We start from the raw sequence: 16,969 nt of genomic DNA on the forward strand, positions 1-16,969 counted from the left end.
GTTGAAGGTGGGTACTGGTGGGATGTGATTGGATCTAGAAGGTGGTTTCTAATAGTTTAGTACCATCCCCACAGTGCTGTCTCATGATAGAGTTATCATGAGATCTGGTTGTCTAAAAGTGTGTAGCACTGGGGTGGTTGTGGTGGTTTACTCCTGAAATCCCACCACTTTGGGAGGCCGAGGTAGGTGGATCATGAGGTCAGGAGTTGGGGACCAGCCTGACTAACATGGTGAAACCCTGTCTCTACTAAAAATACAAAAATTAGCTGGGCATGGTAGCACGTGCCTATAATCCCAGTTACTTAGGAGGCTGAGGCGGGAGAATCGCTTGAACCTGGGAGGTGGAGGCTGCAGTGAACCGACATCGAGCCATTGCACTCCAGCCTGGGGTGACAGAGCTGAAATCTCAAAAATAAATAAATAAATAAATAAATAAATAAATAAATAAATAAATAAATAAAAGTATGTAGCACTTCCGCCTTCACTCTCTTCCTTATGTCACCATGTAAAGATGTGCTTCCTTCCCTTTGCCTTTTGCCAAGACGATAAGTTTTCTGAGGCCTCCCCAGCCATGCTCCTGTACAGCCTGTGGAATCATGAGTCACTTAAGCCTCTTTTATTTATAAAATATCCAGTCTCAGTTCTTTATAGTAATGTGAGAATGAACTAATACATACACCAAAGAAAATTAGACATTATTCTCCTCAAATATACAAAGATCATACGTTATTTATCTTCTACACATGATACTTACTACTCAATCTTGTTTGTGTGTGTGTGTGGTATCTGGCACATGGATGCGTGCTTACCAGCCAGAGGCCAATGAATCCCCTCAGTTAGAATGTGTAGATGAAACAAAGCTTTTTAAAGCTCACATTATATGACCTCACATTATCTGACCTCAAGGTTGTTAACTGGATCATCTCACATTAATTAGAAACTCTCATTAGCAGCTTTAGATTTCTTGGTTAAAAACCTAATTAAACTGATTAAGTTTTAGGCATTCTTTCAAAGGGGTTCTTGGTAAAAAGAATGGGAATTATTCTATTTTGTGCTTAGCGAAAATATTTTTAATGTATATGCAAATTATTGACATTTCTTTATTAAATGCAAAAGTTTTTTGTCAAATAAATAGCAGTTTTTCAATCTTGAGAAAAGAAATAAAATGAAAATAATATGTTGAATTTTATTAAAATTATAAACTTCTGCTCTGTGAAAGAGACTTTTAGGCGATTTAAGAGAAAAGACAGAGACAAAATAGTTGCAAGACATATGTATGATAATTTATTTGCAAAATATACAAAGAACTCTTCACACTTCACAGTTTAAAAAATTTAATAGAATTTTAAAATTTGAACATATACCTCACCAAAAGATATACAGATGGCAAAAAAATGGCATGAAAAAATGCTCAACCTTTATGCCATGATGGAATTCCAAATAAAAACAACCATGAGAAATCACTACCCACCTATTAGAATGGCTAATATTCAAAATACTGACAATTCTAAATAGTGGACAGCAAGTAGAACAACAAGAATTTCCATTCATTGCTGGCAGAATGCAATATGCTGCAATCAATTTGAAAGACAGTCTGGTATTTTCTTCCAAAGTTAAATTGAGTGTTATTCACTCCAGCATTCATGTTCCTTGGTATTTAACCAGATGAATTCAAAACTTATGTCCACACAAAAATCTTCACATAAACGTTTATAGAAATAATATTCACAACTGCCAAAACCTGGAGACAACCGAGATATTCTGCAATAGGTTAATAAGTATGTTAGCAGTGGGGAATTTGATCCGTCTGCAGCAAACTCAATTCTTGCCTCCTCAGAGGAAGCAATTTGGCCAAGGGGGCATAAAGCAGAGTGAGAGACTGAGGCAAGTTTTAAAGCAGGAGTCAAATTTATTAAGTTTTAGAGCAGGAATTAAAATCAGGAAAGTATACTTGGAAGGGGGCTAAGCCCGTGACTTGAAAGATCCACGTGCCCTGTCCTACCCTTGACTTAGGGTTTTCATACCTTGGCGTGGTTCTAAAGCTGACGTTTCTTCTCCCTTGATTTTTCCGTAGGTCAAGCTGTCTGCCCGCACAGTGGCCTGCCAGCATTTAAGAGGGGCCACATGCACAGTGTGTTTACTGCAGTTGTGTGCATGCTCATTTGAGGTGTTTTTCCCTTACCAGTCAAGGGTTCCTAGAGAAAGGTCATATACCAGTTAAATTCTGCCATTTTGCCTTTTAGTGCACATGCTTGAAACCACTTATCCAACTCCTGTGATCTTATCAGGAACCTGCTAGTGTTTTCTGTCTTTTGGGAGGCTGCCTTTCCTTGGAATCAGCTGCAGCCAATGATTTTAGAGAGACAGTTTAACAACTGCCTGACCATCACCTGATGGTTGCCTGACATTTCTGGGGGAAGCACTCTTCTGCCCTGCTCATATCTGCCTAACTACCTGCTCTAACAGATAAATGAACTGTGTTGTGTTTCTTTTGGTAAGAAGCTTTCTTGGTTAGATAAGGACATTTCAGAGAGAGTCCCTCTCTGAGCTTGAGGGGGGGTAAGAAGAGAAATAAGACAAGTTTAGAGGGACCTTGATTCTGAGGCTTATTTTTTGAGGACTTTCAATCTTCAAAATCACTCAGCATGACCGAGTATTATACTTTGGAAATCATTTTTTCTACCCCAACATTCTCCTGTCTGAAACTTTCATAGAAGTTTCACAAATTAAAAGCTGAGTTGTGTCTGCGGAGAGTATAATAAAGTTAATACATGAGTGGCAAAGGATTTCTGGGAATAGGCCAATACAATGGAACATTTGTATTTATTATAAGAGATTATGTTGTAGACAGTCTCTCAAATGGAATGAAAACAAAGATTAATGTTTGGAACAGTCTATAAACCAGTTTCCTTAGAGTATGGAGGGCAATCAGTTGAGGTGCCTTGATGTTAGACTAAAGGCATCTTCAGTTAAAGTTGAAGTAGACAATGGCAATCTGACAGATTTTTTGGGTTTGTAAGTTTGTATGCCACAAGATGGTTTTTACGTGAACTTCAGCTTGCAGAGTCTCAGGAAAAAGACTTCATTAAGTTCAAATCAGAAAAATGAAAAAAAAAAAATGGAAACATTAGTTTGGAGCTTGTAGCCAGGAAAGAATTCAGGTTTCAGTCCAATTATTGTAGGAAAATCATAAAATCTCACAAAACAATGGACAGGGCTAGAGTCTAATAACAAGTGTGCTTAGTTATCTTCTGAAATATATTTTTTTCCTCTCCAGCCAGCCATTTTTTTAAACCAAAGATAAATCATAGCAGAACTAATTTATTGGCAAAATAAGTTTTAGTCTTATTATACTTGGGCCTGATTATTTGCATAAAGTTCAGCAAGCATAGTGATTGGCCATATAGGATATTTTTAAGTTGACTTTGCTAAATTTTTTCATAAATTTCAGATTCGACTTTAAAAACCTCCTAAGACTAGGAAACCAAGCCAGAACGTACCATCAGACGGTGCTTGTAGTACTTGTACAAATTGGGTGAGTTCCTGTCTTTTAAAAGTTCCCTAAATATTTTGAGGTTCCTCGGGCTCTCAGAAAGTGATGTTTGCTAAATTAAGTTTAGCCTACAGCTGCCTCTTTATATATTTTAAGTTGGCCTAAAGGTTTCTCTGTGCACAGAGGACTATGGTCAAACTGGACATGTGAAGAGGCTATAACCTACTCTTGTGCCAATCACTGAATTTTGGCAAATCAAGGGTGGTCAACTGCTGAGATCAGGTTCAAATGAGGCAAACACCAATCTGGCTATTTCTGTACCTCATTTCCATTTTATGTATGTCATTTCGTCTTTTGTGTCCATAAATCTTCTTCCACAATGTGGCTGTGTTGGAGTCTTTCTGAACCTACTTGGGCTTAGGAGGCTTCTTGATCTGTGAATTGTTTTTTTGCTCAGTTAAATTCTGTTAAATTTAATTTGTCTAAGTGTTTTCTTTTAACACATATTTTACTTATTACTAGTTCAGAAACCCTGTAAGAGAACAATGTAGACAAGGTACCAGACCAGTCTTTTTCTAAGTCTATTGCCTTTATAAAATCTGTCTCAATATCTCAAAGCAGTCTGGTAACATTTGAAAATATGACATTGCAGTGAAAGCCTTGGTAAAATAACTGATATTTCCAATGTGTTCTGTTACTAAACAAAACAGATTCCTAATGAACCTATGCAAATAACTATGTGACCATAAAATAAAAATGTCTATGAATAGTTTTCAAATTCTGAATAAATCAGGTAGGCAGAAACAAAAAAATTTGAATTTTGCTCATAAAGATATATTTTAGCCAATTTTTGTGAGCTATAAGTAGCTGAAAAGAAAAAGTTTTCTTAACTCTGGAAAACAAAACATAAAAACAATCAGCAATGTTTCAAACAGAAAGTTATAAAAAGTCATTTCAGATGAGAAAGAAAAGTGGCGCAGAGCCGACTGAGGAATGCGATGTATGCGAAATTTATCAGGGCCAAGAAGACATGAGCATGAGACTTCAGTCACACCCTGAACACACATGCCCGGGGGTAATTGTTTCAAGGCATAATTTTCCATTTTCTGTAGTTTCAGACTAGCTAATAAATTAACTTTTTAACAAAAATTATTTTCTATTTTTTTAATTTTTTGTGGGAACATAGTAAATGTATATATTTACGGGGTACATGAGATGTTTTGATACAAGCATGCAATGTGAAAAAAGCATATCGTGGAGAATGGGTTATCCATTCCCTCAAGCATTTGTCCTCTGAATTGCAAAGACTCCAACTGCACTCTTTTAAGTTATTTTAAAATTTACAACTTATTATTGATAGCCACTCTATTGTGTTATCAAATAGTAGATCTTATTCATTCTTTCTATATTTTTTATATCTATTAAATATCCCCACTTTTTCCCCAATCCCTAACTATCCTTCCCAGACTCTGGTAACCATCCTTCTACTCTCTATGTTCATGAATTCAATTGTTTTGATTTTTAGATCCCACAATTAAGTAAGAAGATGCAATGTTTGTCTTTCTGTGCCTGGCTTATTTCACTTAACATAATGATCTTTAGTTCCTTCCATGTTTTTGCAAATGACTGGATCTCATTCTGTATTGTGGCTGAATAGTATTCCATTGTGTGTATGTGCCACATTTTTTTATCCAATCATCTGTTGATGGACACTTAGATTGCTTCCAAATCTTAGCTATTGTAAACAGTGCTGCAACAAACACAGGAGTGCAAATATCTCTTCAGTATACCGATTTTCTTTCTTTTGGATATGTAAACAGAAGTGGGATTGCTAGATTATATGGTAGCTCTATTTTTAGTTTTATGAGGAACTGCCAAACTGTGATCTATAGTGATTGTGCTACGGTTCACCACCATAGTACATGTGTACCATAGTTCGCTTTTCTCCACATCCTTAGCATATGCTATTGCCTGTCTTTTGGATATAAGCCCTTTTAACTGGTGTGAGATAAAATCTTACTGTAGTTGTGATTTGCATTTCTCTGATGATTAACAATGTTGAGCACATTTTCATAGGTCTGTTTGTCATTTGTATATCTTCTTTTTAGAAATGTCTATTGGAATATTTTGCCCATCTTTTGATCAGATTATTAGATTATTTTCCTGTAGAGTTATTTGAATTCCTTATATATTCATTGGAGATATTGGTCTGCAGTGGTTTTTTGGCTTATTCTGGCCTTGTAAAATAAGTTTGCAAGTATTCCCTCTTGCTTTATTTTTTGGAATAGTTTGAGTGGATAGATATTAATTCTGTTTACCCTATCTCTACTAAAAATACAAAAAGTAGCCAGGCAAGGTGGTGCATGCCTGTAGTCATAGCTGAGGCAGGAGAATTGCTTGAACACAGAAGGTAGAAGTTGCAGTGAGCTGAGATAGTACTACTCTGTACTCCAGTCTGGGTGGCAGAATGAGACTCCTTCTCAAAATAAATGAATATTTGGTAGAATTCAGCAGTGAAGCCATCAGGTCCTGGGCTTTACTTTACTGGGAGACTTTTTATTATGGCTTTGATCTCCTTACTTGTTATTGGTCAGTTCAGGTTTTGGATTTCTTCCTGGTTCAATCCTGGTAGGTTGTATGTATCCAGGAATTTGTCCATTTCTTCTAGATTTTCCAATTTATTGGCATATAGTTGTTCAGAGTAGCTTTGAATGATCCTTTGAATTTCTGCAGTATCAGTTGTAATGCCTCCTTTTTCATTTCTGTTTGTATTTATTTAGATCTTCTCTCTTTTTTTTCTTTGGCTACAAGATTGTCAGTTTTGTTTAAGTTTTTTAAAAATTAATTTTTCGGCTGGGCACAGTGGCTCACACCTGTGATCCCAGCACTTTGGCAGGCCAAGGAGGATGGATCACCTGAGGTCAGGAGTTTGAGACCAGCCTGGCCAACATGGTGAAACCCTGTCTCTAAGAAAATACAAAAATTAGCTGGACATGGTGGTGGGTGCCTGTAATCCCCACTACTTGGGAGGCTGAGGTGGGAGAATCGCTTGAACTTGGGAGGCAGAGGTTTTGGTGATTCGTGATTGCACCATTGCACTCCAGCCTGGGTGATAAAGCAAGACTCAGTCTCAAAAAAAAAAAAATTAAATTTTATTGATCTTTAGTTTGTTTTATTTCAATTTCATTTATTTTTTCTTTGATCTTTATTATTCATTTTTTTCTACTAATTTTAGGTTTGTTTTATCTTGTCTTTCTCATTCTTTAAGATGCATCATTAGATTGTTCATTTGATGTTTTTCCTCTTTTTTGATTTAGGCACTTATATTAACTTCCCTCTTAGTACTGCTTTTGCTGTATCCTACAGGTTTTGGTATGTTGTGTTTCCATTATCATTTGTTTTAAGAAATTCATTAATTTTCTTGTTAATTTCTTCATTTACTCTAGTCATTCAAGAGCATATTGTTTAATTTCTATGTATTTGTGTTGTTTCCAAAGTTTCTCTTGTTATTAATTTCTAGTTTTATTCCACTGGGTCGGAGAAGATGCTTGAAATAATTGAAAAGCTACTCTGATTTTTAAAAAATGTTTTAAGTCTTGTTTTATAACCTCATGTAGGGTCTATTGTTGAGAATGATCCACGTGCTAAGGAAAAGAATGTGTATTCTGCAGCTCTTAGGTGAAATGTTTTGCGATTATCTATTAAATCCATTTGGTCTATATTGCAGATTAAGTCTGATGTTTCTTTGTCTATTTTCTGTCAGAAAGATCTGTCCAATGCTGATAGTGTAATGTTAAGTCTCCAGCTATTAATGTTTGGGAGCCTATCACTCTCTTTAGCTCTAATACTATATATATATATATATATCTTGGTGCTCCAGTGTTGGGTGCATACATATTTAAAATTGTTATATCCTCTTGCTGATTGACCCCTTTATTGTTAAATAGTGACCTTCCTTGTCTCCTCTTATAGTTTTCATCTGAAATCTATTTTGTCTAAAATAAGTATAGCAACTCCTGCACTTTTTTGCTTTTCATTGGCATGGAATATCTTTTTCCATCCCTTTATTTTTAGTTTCTGTGGGTCTTTATAGGTTAAGTGTTTTTCTTGTAAGCAACAGATCAATGAGACTTGTTTTTGCATCCATTCAGCCAGTCTATGTCTTTTGATTGGAGACTTTAGTCTATTTACACTTAATGTTATTATTGATAAGTAGGGACTTTCTCCTTCCATTTTGTTATTTGTTTTCTGGTTGTTTTATAGTTCCTTCCTTCCTTCCTTCCTCCCTCCCTGTTTTCCTCTAGTGAAGCTGGTTTTCTCTGGTGATATGATTTAGTTTCTTGCTTTCTATTTTTTCTGTATTTATTGCATTTTCTTTGGCTTGAGGTTACTTTGAGGCTTGCAAATTTTATCTTATAGCACATTATTATTTATTTAACTTTTGTTTTAACTTAAATGGTACATGTATAGGTTTGTTGCATTGTGTCATGGGGGTTTGTTGTGCAGATTATTTTACCATCCAGATATTAAGCCTATTACCCATTATTTATTTTTCCCGATTCTCTATCTCCTCCCAGCCTCCACCCTCAGATAGGCCCCAGTGTGTGTTGTCCCCCACTATAACACATTATTTTAACCTAATAACAACACTATTTCCATAAATAAACAAGCAAAAAACAACTAATAAAAACTTTATGCTTTAACTTTGTCCCCCCCTTTTTCATCTTTTGTTTCTATTTATATCTTACTGTATTGACTATTTCTTGAAAAGCTATTATAGATATTTTCTAATTGATTCATAATTTATTCTTTGTACTTATATAAGAGTAGTTTACAAACCACAGTTACAATCTTATAATATTCTGTGTTTTTCTATGTCCTTACTATTACTGGTGAGTTTTGTACCTTCTGGTAATTATTTATTGCTCATTAATGTTCTTTTCTCTCTAATTGAAGTACTCTCCTTAGCATCTATTGTAGGATGGGTCTGGTGTTAAAGAAATCCCTCAGATTTTGCTTGTCTGGGAAAGTCCTTATTCCATCTTCATGTTTAAAGAATATTTTCACCAGATATACTATTCTAGGGTAAATTTTTTTTCCTTCAGGCAATATTAATTGAAATGTTAACTCTTAGTAACTCTAATCTACATTGAAAAACTAATTTTAATTGTTATGTATCAGGAGCTTAGCCTAGGACAGAGAACAGAGCTGTAGAGAGAATTCCTGAAGGATCCAACACTTCCCAACATGGCCAGGAGGCACACCTGGGCCAGGGAATATGGGATCACACTGGGCTTGGTTCTGCTCTCTAGCTGATGGGCCAGTTGCTGTGGATACATATATCCCTGGGCTCATCATGGCCACTAATCTAGACACCAGAAATAAAAGGCTAAATTCCAAAGACATAAGCTCACAAACAAGCAAGTATCAAAAATATTACAGAAACAACAGGTTACGACCTTGAAACGTCTATGAGAGATAGTATAAATTGATCTGACCAGTAGACCCAGGAAAAAATGTCTAAAGTAAATTATTCTGAAGATGTTTCTATTTTACTTTCTTAGCAATTTTAAAATGGTTTTATTTATAAAAGGTTGATAAAGTCACATGAACTTGAAAAACATTTAGGCTCATTTGTTTATCAGCACTCATTTATTTATAAGCCAGTTTGATACCATGTAGACAATATATAAACAGATATGTAGACATGTACCATAAAAATGGAAAGGAGCATAAAGACTTTATAGCTTTAATTTAAATTTTTAAATCTTAAGTCACTAGTTTAAAAGAACAGTTAGATTTAGTTGTGTCCCCGTAAATGGAACAAGATAAATTTATCTGTCCCACATGCCAAAACTCTCACCAAGTTTTAGAGAAAACAGTGTAGCAAATTTACATTTCAAAGCACAGAAAGTGAATCTAAGCTTTTTAAAAGAGTTTGAGTGTGTTCATTAGAGGAAGATTAAAAACGGATGCCAAGGTAACACAAAATTATAGGAATTTGCCCTAGAATTGTGTAAGGACACCAATTCTATTTAGATAGGTAGCTTTTACTTTAATCTGTTTTCCAGTTGAGGCACTGAGCTCAGGATGGAGACAACAAACAGGGCCAAAAAAAAAAAAAAAAAAAAACAGTTTCAGTTTCCAGAGCCTAATACTTATTTGAAAAACAGGCATACTGGAAGGTAGAATACCTAGATCAATAAAAACCAAGGATCTCATTTTATACTAAATCTGGAGCCATGAAAAAAGGAAACATCACAGGACTGGGCTGTGTGATGCTTTCACAGTACACCTTGCTTCAAGGATATTTCTATAATGTTGCTTGGTGACCAAACACCAATCAGCTCACTCTTTGTTAAGCCCATTCCCCATGGGAGTTATATCCTTCAGTGTTGAGGTTTTCCACAGCCTCCGAGTGTTCAAACTGCATCTTTCTTATCTGATCACATAAAGACTATCCCCTTGCGGTAATAACCACTCACTGCAACTGCTGCCAGTCATCTCCAAAACTGCAGCCTTCACCAGGGAATTTCCAGTCATTCAAAACACAAAGGCCAGGTGTTCTCTCACAGTACAGTGTAATCTCTGGTACCCAAAAAGGCCAAAGGATCAGGAAACTCAGTATAAAAGTGAAGAGCTTTACACTTGAAAGGAACCTGCCCATGACTTTTGGGATTCTATGAAGAAGACAGAAAACTCCCCCAAAAGGGCATGCAGTGCCTTTTTCTTAGTCCTCAAGGGATCTTGGAGTTTCTAGAAATCTGCTAGATGTATTTGTTTTATCAAAGATGGCAAAAAAAAAAAAAAAAGCAAAAGTAGAAGGAAATGGGAGAGTCAGTCTTAGATAAGGCATTTTGATGCGATTATAAGCTGTCCAAAATGCAGATAATGTTTTATATTTTTCTCAGCAAAAATTATGTCAAGTAAAGAAGCAGACAGAGGGACCAAACATAATTGCAAAGGGGATTCAGTCAACTGAAAAACCTTTTCCAAAACCGGGTCTAAAAGAGAGAAAGTCCGCCTGCCTCGGTCTCCCAAAGTGCTGGGATTACAGACGTGAGCCACTGCGTCCAGCTCCATAGAGCTCTTAAAAAAAAAAAAAAAAAATCAAATATTGTATCAGATTTGAGCCAGGACAAACAGACATTATTCCCAGCTTTTGATTGGCCACTATCTTTTTCATTAATTTCTTGTTATAATTTTATACCTAAATTTTTGTAGCAATGCTGCCTGAGCCAAATATTTCGCTTTCTCTTTGGAAACAAAAGGCTCTAAATAATTAGCAAAATAACCTGATACATTCGAAAACATTATTTCTCATAGTAGATGTTTGGGCCACCCTGAAAGGCATTAATCAGTGTTTGTCCATTTGAAGCAGGCAAGCCCTTTTGATTTTACTCTGCTTGCACTGTAAATAACTATACTGTCAAGCCTCTGAGCCCAAGCTAAGCCATCATATCTCCTGTGACCTGCACGTATACATCCAGATGGCCTGAAGCAACTGAAGATCAACAAAAGAAGTGAAAACAGCCTTAACTGATGACATTCCACCATTGTGATTTGTTCCTGCCCTCCGTTAACTGATACATATATCCTCCCCCGCCCTTAAGAAGGTACTTTGTAATATTCTTCCCCTCCCCTGCCCACCCCCCACTCCCGCCCTTAAGAAGGTACTTTGTACGCCTATCCTAAACCTATGAGAACTAATGACAATCCCATCACCCTTTGCTGACTCCTTTTTCAGACTCAGCTCGCATGCACCCAGGTGAAATAAACAGCCTTGTTGCTCACACAAAGCCTGTTTGGTGGTCTCTTCACACGTACAAGTGAGACATTTGGTGCCGACGACCTGGGTCAGTGGGACTCCTTCGGGAGACCAATCCCCTGTCCTCACCCTCACTCCGTGAAGAGATCCACATACGACCTCGGGTCCTCAGACCAAGCAGCCCAAGCCTGTTTGGTGGTCTCTTCACATGGATATGTGAGACATATATATTTTGCATACCTCCTGTATCTCCCTCCACAATTCTTTTCCCCTTCCTTCAATTGTTTTATATATCATGCAATCTGTGTGCATTTTCTATGCTTCTTCAACTGTAAGTACTGTGAACTCTAAAATACCTATCAGCTCTAAAAATTAGCTCTTATGTACAAGGATCTCATAGTGATAATTATATTGGTAATTTCCAGCAAAGACTACTTAATAGTTAATGAATATGTAAGGGATATGAGACACATGCAAAAACAATTCCTTTTTTTCTTCCTTTTTGATACTAGATCTAACTCCTGTTGCCCAGACTGGAGTGCAGTGGTGCAATTATGGCTCACTGCAGCCTTGACCTCCCAGGCTTAGGTGATCTTCCCACCGCAGTCTCCCAGGTAGCTGGGATTCCAAGCACATGCTCCCATGCTAGGTGAATTTTTTTGTATGTTTTTGTGGAGATGCGGTTTTGCCATGTTGCTTGGGCTGGTCTCAAACTCTTGGGCTCAAACATTCTGCCAATCTCAACCTCCCAAAGCTCTGGGATTATAGGCATGAGCTACCACGCCTGGCTAAAAATAATTCTAATATTTATGAAAATGCTACAAGTATCAAAATTTGCTAAAGTAAATGCTATCAGGGCTCAAAAGAAGGAGAGCTCAATTTGAACAGAGATTGGGGTGAAATTTGACTTACGCCTTTAAAAGGAGGATGATTTTTGATGTTGAGGAATGGAAAAGGTCCACTTTTGTTAAAGCTATTTGCCTATGCTAAGGTGTAAAAAAGAAAAAGGAAATGGCATAATTTTAGACTCCTACAAGTGATTTTGATAAGATTTTAAATAATAGAAAGGAGACAAAATATCAAACTGAAATAGGAGTTTTGGCCTAGAACAGAGTCTAACCAACAGTTTTGTAAAGGACCAAAGGAATAAATATTTAGATTTAGAGGGTTACACAGTCTGTCCCACAGCTACATAACTCTGCCATTATAGTGTGGGGTGGAAAGAGGGTGAACCTTTCTATCATAAAGTTCACCACCTATACCTCTATAACAAAAGAAAAGTTAACAAGAGAAAAACATACAAATTTATTAACATGCATAAATGATAGGGGCAGGAGGTAGACCAAGGCCTAGCCAGGTAGGGAAGGGTTCCCCGAGAATCTCCACCCTCCCCTACAAGTGTTTACACCAGAAGTTTGGTGCAGATACGGGAACTTGCACAGGGGCCTTGCCTGGGCATGCCCGCAGAGAACTGAAGGCCGTCATGCACTGGAGGAATGGGGTGGAGCCACCAGGAATTCACACCTTATGGAGGGGAGGGGCCTGGCCTCTTCAGCTTGTGTGTGGTGGCCCTGGTATTCAATTTGGGAGATGGAAACCTGCTTGCAGGACCTCTCTCTTTGCCGAGAGCTTTCTTTTCTCTTAATAAATTCCTCCCTCAGCAGGGCTCAGTGGCTCACGCCTATAATCCCAGCACTTTGGGGGGCCGAGGTGGGCGGATCACAAAGTCAGGAGATCTAGAACATCTTGGCCAATGTGGTGATACCCTGCTTCTACCACAAATACAAAAATTAGCCAGGCATGGTGGCACGTGCCTATAGTCCCAGCTACACGGGAGGCTGAGGCAGGAGAATACCTTGAACCCCGGAGGCGGAGATTGCAGTAAGCCGAGATGGTGCCACTGCACTCCAGCCTGGACGACAAGAGCGAAACTCCTTCACAAATAAATAAATAAATAAATTCCACCTTCCTCACCATTTAATGTGTCTGAGTGCCCAATTCTTCCTGGTCGTGAGACCAGAACCTGGTTCGACTGAGCTAAGGAGCAAAATCCTTACAAATAATGAATAAAACTCATAGAAGGGTCAGATAGTTGAAGCTTAAGTACTTTTCACTGGGCAGAGGAATTTGGTGGTGCTGTAAATGAATGAGCTTGAAGACTAGACGGTGGTTTGTAAATGATTCTCTTTGGAGGCTGAATGGGACTCTAGGACAAACAATAACTTGTGGACAAGGTAAAGGGGGATGAGATGCAGGACTGCATTGCGAGCGAAGGTTGTCTTATTATGCGGGTACAGTACCCCAGGTTACCTCTTGAAACTGCCCTCCGGAAAGTAGATGAAAAGTCTGGGCATAGCGGTTACTCTCAATCCCCTCTCTTCTCCAGTGGTTAAACTTTCCTGGTTATTTCATGAGATTCCTAGGTAAGAGGTGTTAAGACAATTGCATTTCTTTTTGGAAAGAAGCTTTCTTGATGATATAAAAGAATTCCAGAAAGAGTTCTTCCTGGTGCTCAGGAAACAAAAAAAAGATGGATCAGCGAGGCAAGGGCGGATGGGTGGGAGACAGTCAGAGAGGGACCTCAGTTCTGAGGCTTAGTTCTGAGGCTTTTCAGTTTTCTTTAATTCAAAGCATTTAGCATGACAAAGTGCCACATTTTGGGATATCATTTTCTGTGCCCCAACAATAGTAATGAAGCAGTCATAGATTAACATAACCTAATGAATGGAGATTCATTTCAATAAAGATTTATTTATTTGGCCCATGTGGCATGCTTTCCTGAGTCTTGGCACAGACCATACGAGGGAGTTGCATGCCACAGTAGGAAAAAAATGTAATATTTTTTTTCTCACCCATTACAAGGTTCCTGACTGAGGCACCTGTGAGAAGAGACTAACATGACGAAGCATACAAATTTATTATATAATTTTTACATGAGATGGGAAACTACATAAGGAAATGAAGACTCCAAGAAATAGGGAAATCTGTGTATTTTTGTGCTTAGATTGAAGAGTGAACAGTCATGCAGAAGTATGATTGGACAAAGGGGATACGATCTAATGGTAATAAACTGGGGGAATTTAGGAAGGCCGATTTGTTCAGATTATCTTCTGTGTCCCTGTATCTGCAGAGATAAGGACTTTCCTTTCCTCAGGGTATAGAGAGGGGACCATTCAGATGAAACCTTTTTGACCTACTTTAGAGAAAGGGCAGATAATTTTTTATGGCTTGCTTAGGGGAGAAGAGTAGGAGAAAGTCAGAGAGACCTTCTTGTTTCTGCTGCTGTCTCAAATGCCAATGTGACATTTTTGAAGGTAGCATGTGCTGAACCCCATTGTCATTCTAAAAATGTTGATGTATTTCAAGAAGACATACACAGAATCTGGAAATCTGGATGGAGTTGTGGATCGTACTTTGGTAGTAGCACATGGTTGAAAATAAGGGATCTAAGAAAGGTATTTTCTTTTATAAAGCCATGTAAATGATAAAAATTATAATTTTTAAGGTTATATCTATGTATAGATGATCCCCAACTTATGATTGTTTGACTTATGTTTTTTTTTGACTTGAGGATTATGCAAAAGTGATACACAGTCGGGAGAAACGGTACTTCAAGTGCCCATACAATCATTCTGATATTCACTTTCAGTACAGTATTCAATAGATTACGTGTGATATTGACTGCTTTATTATAAAATAGGCTTTGTATTGAATGAGTTTTTTCTAACTGTAGGCTAATGAAAGCTAGGCTAAGCTATAATGTTCTGTAGGTTAGGTGTATACAGTGCATTTTGACTTATGTTATTTTACATTTAAGAAGAGTTTATCAGGATGTAATCCCAAAGGAAATCGAGGAGCATAAATAGTTGCAAAACAGTTAACTAATAAAAACAATCAAAAGCATTGTTTAACTTTTTACATTAGTTTGAAACTAATTGATTTTTATTTCTAGTTATATCATCTAGAATTACTTAGTTGAATTTTCAGAATTAAATGAAATATCAAAACAATTCCCAGATATTTTGCAGTAATTTCTAAAATAAAGGGAAATTTTAATCTCATGGCAGTGATCGTTTACTCTCTGCTCGTCATGCCATTGTTATTTAAAAAGTCAAATTCACTGTATTATACACAATCATTGTTTTTCCCTTAAAACAATATATTAGTTGTTATAGCCATGCACATAGTCCCCTGCAGTTTTAAATACAGTGTTTTAATTATTGATTTCATGTATACATATTGGAAATTGGGCTCCAGTTTTAAAAACAAGTTTTAGATAAGTGCATGTATGCATTTTTGCTAATAATATGTTTCAAATATCTGTGGTCAGTCTTGTAGATTTTAGATGTTTTAGGAAGTAAAGACAGTTTTAATATAAATTTGTAAACCAGTGGTTAAAATAAGTGAGAATGTCTAATATTTTTGAAAGTCTGACATGCCAATCAGCCACTGTGACAAATTCTTAGGAAGAAACCTATGTAGGGAAGTTCTTTTTAACTTGATTGTGTAGGAGGTAACAAAGTGAGAAGCATTAAGTTGTACCTTTTCAGAGTAAAAAATGGAAATTGCTCTTTTCTAACATGTACCATGTACCAATATAGTGCAATACTTCATTTGTTCATATATATAGGGAAACTGAGAGTGATCAAATAAATGCACATATTTCTTTCCATTATCAAACATGAATTAAAAGATCTTTTTGACTTATTTAATTACAGAATAGTAGAACAAGATGTCTGTTACTTTAACATGGAAACTGAATTTCAGTGAAGTTAAATGACTTAATTAATATAGCAGGTAAGAAAGGTCTGAGTTATCTTGACTCTAAGTCAACTGCTCTATTTAAGGGAAGTAATTTTTCTCCATCATACAAAGAGCATTTAGCAGATATATCCAATGGAAACAGTGTCCTTCCTTTCTGTTTTAAATATTGTCTGTATAATATTTTTAAAAATTCGGATAGAGGGCTATTAACCCTCACACATGCTTTATATAGTAATAATATCAAGGCTCTCTGTTTTTCTCAGCAGTAATCTGATTTTCTAGCTGTGATAAACTGCTCTGCCTTTGGCCTTCTAGTTTAGCCATTTACGAATTGGATTATTGTCTCATAAAACAGAGGGGCAATGATATCATTGCTTAATTATAATCATTATTAAAAGTTCTGAATCATGCCATTATCAGGAAAAGGGCAAGCGATGGTACTTGAATGAATGACTCACAAAGAACATTTCCATTTATTTTGTGTCAGAAAAAATTAAGGCACATTTAGAGTTTACATGCAAAGTAGGAGACAATAGCATGCACTGGCTAAGAGCTTAGAATTTTGAAGCAGACAGAATCGTTCGAATTCCTATTCCAACATGTACTTATTGTGTAACCATGGAGTCTTCATCTGTAAAAACATGAACAAAAGTTTGTGTCTACTAATATTCTGTAGTTTCTATATGAATGAAATAATATCATGTGTTTCATGTTTAACATAGTGCTTGACATGTTAGCACTCAATAAATGGCAACAATGTAAAATAATGCAATAAGAATGATATTGATCTTAGTTATTTCAAAATTTCTTTAAATCCACTGCAATATTAAAGATCAATGTATCTTTAATATTATCTTTAATGTATCAGGCTGTTCTTTTACACAAAAACATGCAACACTTTTGGTTTGGTGTTATCTATGTAATACTCTAAATTTCAAATCAAC

This window comes from Hylobates moloch, unplaced genomic scaffold, assembly GCF_009828535.3.
Source record: "Hylobates moloch isolate HMO894 unplaced genomic scaffold, HMol_V3 SCAFFOLD_19, whole genome shotgun sequence".
NCBI classification, from domain to species: domain Eukaryota; kingdom Metazoa; phylum Chordata; class Mammalia; order Primates; family Hylobatidae; genus Hylobates; species Hylobates moloch.